Genomic DNA, 6,000 nt, shown 5'->3' with positions numbered 1-6,000 from the left:
CCACGTGTGGATACCATTCTATTTTCTGATCAGTTTAACTTTTTGTGAAGCATCAAGATCATTAACCTATATCGTTTCAAGAAAGAAAATGACTCTAGTTTGTTAAATTTCTATAAATTAAAACCTTACTTAGCTTTGGCAACAGCCTATTCTCATTTGATTGACAATAGTATTTAGCATAATTGGCTGGATAGCAACGAACTTTAAAACACTGAAGAGTAATAATAATCGATTTTAATACGAATACAACCTACTTTTTTCAAACTTATAACCACCATCTAAAATTTCATCAATTCACAATGAATAACCTCATTTCACATACATTAAAATACGGTATCAAGGGGGGTATATAGTAGGTGTACTGATCTACCGAATTTCCGAATTAGCCATGTTGGTGTTTCAAATTGGATACCAAGGCTACGTTGCGTTTGTTTATCAACAAACCACCCAGTTTTTTTTTAGATCTATCCTACGTGTCATTCGATTCAAGCCGAAATGCAGTGAAAATCATATAACGATGGTCTTGTTTGTTTTGCGGACGTGACGACTCCTGAAGACCTTAACTCAGAGGATATTTACAAGTGTCGAGATGTTAAAATCTACTTTGAGGATACCGTCATCAGTTAGAGCAAGGAGAGTTTGTTCATCTCCCTTTCTTAGGGATCATGCTCGGTGATTGCTGGAAGAATCTAACATTAAATTTTGGGCATATTTTCGAAGCTGTTCTCCAGAACGCGGGACGTGCAGGTAGATAAAATGAACTTAAAAAAAACAAAATGCACACAGGTTTACAATTTTTAATTACAGATTTTTTTGCGATCCAATAACCAGGATACGGCCCATCACGATGTGTTACGAAACATACGTTTGCCGAAGAGTGAACAAACTAAAACTGGCTGGGATCACAATGTTCTACTTCAAATCACCCAGAAGCGATCTATTTGACGATGAAGAAGGGAAAATCGGGTAGCTGAAACCACTGCTGACGAATTGAATATTGCCCGCCAAATAGCGTCGCGAAACTAATTGATACGAGGCTCTGAAGTATCAGTGCCTAGAAGCAATATCATCGAACCGACTGGCTCGCTAGACTCACTCTCTTCTAAATGGCACTTAATCAACGATACGGGATCGAATCAATCAGAAAAACATTTGTAACATATTAAAAATAAAAAAAAAAACGGTCACATACACACGGGAGCGGAATTTATTTTCTCCTCCGGAGAAGCGAGGGCACTTCCTTAAAAATTGAACACAAATTTGACATTGTTCGAGGACTGAAAATTCAAAAATAAAATTTTCTGCGAATACAAATTTTTCATGTTTACTAAAAAACGCAACGAGCCTGCCACTTGCTTTCACTAACTACCGCGCACTTCTCGCCTTCTTACTGCAAAAGTCGGATAACCTAGTATTTAAAAGACCTTGTACGGTATATTAATGAAAAAATTTAAAACTCGGCTCCCTTTAATGGTCAATTTTCGACAGCAGACTTCGAGAAACCAGCCATTTGTCAGCATGTTCTTTGAACCAGGTAAACCACGGAATGTCCCAGATTCAAAATCACGCTTAATCATTCTGCTCGCTAACTTTCAGCTACACAGTTCAGAGTAACGGTTACTCAGTTGTCGCCAAAACCGCACCTACTCAGTTCTGACTAAACGGCCTTTACTCAGATCTGACTAACTGCCCTTTTCGCGACAACTGAGTCGGGGTTACTCAGAATGCGCGAATGATTTCGGGACGGATTTTGGCCGCTTTTTCCACGTAGGAATAGTAAAATCCAGTTAAATCAATAAGAATATTGTCAGATTGGTAGACCAGAATAAAAAAAGTGAAATTATTTTGCTAAATGGTTATATTTCCATAATAATAAATTTTTTGAATTTTCATAAAATTTACATTTTTAAAATCACACTTGCACCTCTTCACCTTTTACACCGAAATAGTGGTATTCTCATCTGAAACGATAATCTGAATTGATAATTGGACGCCAAATTGGGGACCACGAAACCGGATTGTGGCTTAGCTTGCTGCTGCTAGTGCACCTCCGAGAGTAGTTCCTTCACCGCATATTCCATTATCGCACCCTGTAATCAAATAAAAAACGTCTGATTCTTCAAGAAAATGTGAATAATAGTGAATATTTACCATTAGAAATTGGTATTCCGAATAAAAATTCAGCCACTTCGAAAAAAGTGATGGAAGGCCTCGAACTAACTGATCAACATTTACTCAGTTGTCGCCTTCAAGCACTCGAATTCGCCGAGTGCCAACTTTCGTGTCGTCTGAGTAGCCGTTACTCGGAAAAACTGAGTCGTTTTAGATCAAGCGACGGCTGTTTCATACCAAAGGCGATCTCTGAGTAAAATGGAGCCGGGCTCTGGGTATTTCAAAATTAGCGAGTGTAATCTGTTGCCAATGCCATTTTAGGTTAGATTAAATTTCAGAATGGTTTTCTAGCAACACTTTTATGAAAAAAAAATAGGGTGGATCTCACAAATACCGGGTTTACAAGGAAGTCATTTCAACTCAGCAGGATCATCACTCAGATTTCTTTTGAATATCTGCTACTAAGGATCCTCCGGAATGGCAGTAGAAGTTCCATAGTTTCTAGAATATTTTGAATGTCTATTTAGCTTTTTTATAATAAAGCTTATTAAATTTTCAAGAAATTTACAGCCGACAAAAATATTCCTGTCTAGCACGGTCACAGCCTACCAAGACAGAACATGTTTTTGATTTTTGTTTTTAACTAGGGGAAAGTCCGGTAAGACGGACACCCTAAGGTAAAATCGCAATAGAAAATCAGTTATTGCCTTTTTCATCACAGTCTTCTGTAAGATGGGTAGTTCAGGTTGTTTGCTATCACATTAACCATTGGCATTAGTAAATTTCCTTCATCAAAACTGTTTTTATAGAACTCTAAAACATGCTTGCAAATTGGAGCTTTTAAAATGGTCGGGTAAAACGGACACTGCGTAGAAAAGGTAGATATTGCCGAAAAGCATTCTGTGCGAATACATATTTTTGTGAAATAAGAATTTGAGAATGTATTTAAACCAAAATGAAACCAACTGGTCCGAATCCGGTAGCGGAACAGTGTGGTTTTCGTAAATCCGTTTTTAATATGGCTGTTTTCACCTGGGATCCACTTTTAGCAGTTTTCTGGCCTGTTTGAGATACCGAGTACTTTTTGACAGACAATTGCACTTGGCCAGAAAGCATATGGAGGATCAAACCGATAAAAAACTTGAAATATCTGGAGAAACATATGTGTCCGTTTTAGCCGACCTTGAAGTGTCCGTCTTACCCGAGCTAGCAACTTTTTTTTCAAGACGTTTGTTGCTCAAGCCCGTCGACCAAAATTCGATGATTTTACTCCAGATAGTTAATGAGAAGCCTAATAAAGACTCCACCGTTGAAAAGGCTTGGAATTTCCAATAATGTTGCGAGCTCTGGACTATTTTCTGAGTAGAGAAAATTACAGCGAATGGTGCAACAAATGGTTTCGAAAGTGTGAATACACCTAGGAAACATAATCATATCATTAGATTTTTTTTCTTAACATTGTAATTTCCGAAATACTGAAAGCATGGCCGTAGGAACGGGGGGAGGGGGAGGGGGTTTGGGGGTTAAACCCCCCCCCCATGAGGATCCAAAACAGCAAGCGAGATATTCTACTCTACACTCAAAATTTTGAATTCAGAACCAAATTATGATAATGGAGTAAGATTTATCAAGAGTAACAATCCAAACTAAAAACTAATGCCAAAAACTCAAAACCCAAGTCCAAAATTCTGCTGCACTTTTTCAAAATTTTCTCACTTGGTCATCGAAATCCATGGCTGAATATTAAATTTCGAATTAAATTACACCCATTTCGGAGGTTCTGATTCCATAATTCCCATAACCAAAATTGTATTTCTATTTTCGAATTTTGGATTCTGTATCCTGTTGAAGATTCTTGATTTTCAGTTCAAATAATCATAAGAAATTAAAAATAAAAAGCTGCTTTGAAATCCTGGTTCAAATTTGGTTATGCATTTCATATAAAATTTGAATCATGTTTTCCGAGATCAAATTCATTTTCAAAATTTAGATTAAAGTTTTATGAATATATAAAAAAATGATTTTTAAATCTAATTTGTAGTTCTTGAACTTAATTCTTACACAAAATTCAAAAATTTAAAACTTCGAAATTGCAATCCAAAACTGAAAAGTAAGATTAAGATCATTCTAAATTTATATTTTAATCTGATTTACAATACAAATGAAAAATAAGTAATTTAAATAGTGAATTTAAACCTGAAATACAGAATTTAAATAATAGATTCATGAATGAGGGCTCAATAACTAGGCTCATAAAATTCTGATCTGGAATAAAATTCGAAAATCGTATTTTATTTAACACTTCAGAAATCGTATAGAAATTTGAATATACATTTAAAGCGCTTTTTTTTATTGTGCTACACTTCTAAATATAGCTCGATGGACTGAATTAAAGTTTTAAACCTTATTCGACAAAATTGAACACAACATTTTCTGTTACTAAAACAAGCCTAAGGATTTCTAAGATATAGAATGCCAAATTTCGGTGTTTCTGGTCGTAGATTTCTTTGCGGTTCTTAATGTGTAAAAATTGCTTGTCAATTCAAGTTCCAGATTCCAATTTCATCAACAAAATTAGTTTGGAAACACAATTTAGCTGAAAATCAGAAATTAAAGTAAGAATTTGAGTTTTTTATTTTATCCACAAAAAACATATTTTATTTAAAAAATTATCCACAAGATTTTCATTATGGAATTGATTCTTTATAAGAAATATTCACTGGTAAAGAAAAAAATTTACCTTAAAAATCCTGCACAAATTTCTATATTTTTCCAGTGCGTTGTTTGACATTTTCCACACATTAAGGGCACCAAAATTTGGCATTTTATGTTCCAGAACCCAATAAACAAAATTTTACTTATTTAATTTAGATATTTGAGTGACGGGAAGCGTCGTATTCCATTTTGTAGAATGAGGTTTCATTATTAGATTCATTTCATTTTAATTATGCTTTTTAATAGACCATACTAGCGGCTAGCGAAAACACGAAATATCTCGTATTTGCTCCGCAATGTAATACTATTGCAGTTTTTTTAAAGCCAATTTTTAAACTTAACTCGTTAATTTGGGTTAAGTTTGTATCAAGAAAATTTGATCCGAAAGTCTTATGATTTTTATGTTTTATTTTTTTTTAATTCGATTTATTTTCATCAAAGGCTAAATTCTTTGAATTTGAAGAATAGTTTGAACTTGTTTGATTTGAGTATAGAATAAGTTTGTTTTTAAGAAATGGAAGAGTTTCCTGAAAAAAGCTTATTTTATATTTTTTTTAGCAAACAAATTCAAAGATTCACCTCTTAGTTTTAGGAACAATTTTGTAAAGTTACGATTTAATACGAAAACTTTTAATGTCAAAGTACTTAAAAATGAATAATAATATTGTAACAAACATAATTTGTTTTAATATTTTTTTATTCGTGCATTGTTGGACAAAAAACCATAGCTAAAAATCAGTCACCAAACCATGAGTCGGTTCTTCCTACGGCCTTGACTGAAAGTGTCCTTTTTACCCGATTTTCCCCTATTATTTTGAAACTAGTTTTCCGAAAATGTCCTTTTTTTACCAAGCGCAAAAAAAGACAATGCTATTCAAGTAACAATTAATTCACAATTCAGTAAATCCTCTACAATTGTCTATATGTTCTCAAATTGAATGTTGAAAGATTAAGATCCCATGAGATGGCAATGTGCATTTCCCTTTTAAGTTATGTATGAAAGCTCAAAAACATCATGTTTTCACTTTAAATAGTCGCAATCAACAAAATTGAAAAAAGTCAAGTTCATTGAATAATTTAATGCTTTTTTGAAACATCAATGGAGAATAATTGATGAAGATCATTGCCAGTAGGTGCAGGGCTAAATTGTTTTTACAAATAATCACTAAATCA

This window comes from Uranotaenia lowii, chromosome 1 (assembly GCF_029784155.1).
Source record: "Uranotaenia lowii strain MFRU-FL chromosome 1, ASM2978415v1, whole genome shotgun sequence".
Lineage (NCBI taxonomy): Eukaryota > Metazoa > Arthropoda > Insecta > Diptera > Culicidae > Uranotaenia > Uranotaenia lowii.
Note: the sequence above shows the minus strand (reverse complement) of the source record.